General features: G+C 37.4%; 1 pseudogene; it reads right to left on the reverse strand.

Annotated features, from left to right (window-relative positions):
* Window positions 1–202: 202 nt before the first annotated feature.
* LOC123461222 lies at window positions 203–303 on the reverse strand (annotated as a pseudogene).
* Window positions 304–673: the final 370 nt, after the last annotated feature.

Raw genomic sequence — 673 nt, forward strand, 5'->3', positions numbered from 1 at the left:
ATATCATATCATATTGTATCATGCCTATTTCTATCATCTTTCTACCTATCTGTCATCTATCTATCTATGAAGGAAAGAAGTCAGGCATAATGGCACACAACTATTATCCCAGGACACAAGAGGATACAACAGGGGTTACATAGTGAGACTCTGCCTTAAGATAACTGAAAAAAAGAAAGAATGAAAAGTAATTAGTTTTTTTTAGAATATGAAATGCTTCATGAATTTGCACGTCATCTTTGCGCAGGGGCCATGCTAATCTCTGAGTTGTTCTAATTTTAGTGTATGTGCTGCTGAATGGGTGTGATAATAAGTTTTATGTGGGGAAAAGGAAACCCTTGTACAGTGCTCATGTTGTAAACTGACACAGACATTTTGATAAAGATTATAAAGATTTTTGGGCTGGAGAGATGGCTCAACATTTAAGGTGCTTGCCTGCAAATCCAAAGAACCCAGGTTCAATTCTCCAGGACCCACATGGACAAGGTGGCACATGCATCTGGAGTTCATTTTCAATGGCTGATCCTGATGTGCCCATTCTCTCTCTCTCTCTCTCTCTCTCTCTCTCTCTCTCTCTCTCTCTCTCTCCCTCTCTCTCTCTCTGCTTCTTTCTCTGTCAAATAAATAAACAAAATATATTTTTCAAAAAAAATTTTTTTTCAGATAACTAAAA

Source organism: Jaculus jaculus, chromosome 5 (genome assembly GCF_020740685.1).
Source record: "Jaculus jaculus isolate mJacJac1 chromosome 5, mJacJac1.mat.Y.cur, whole genome shotgun sequence".
Classification (NCBI taxonomy): domain Eukaryota; kingdom Metazoa; phylum Chordata; class Mammalia; order Rodentia; family Dipodidae; genus Jaculus; species Jaculus jaculus.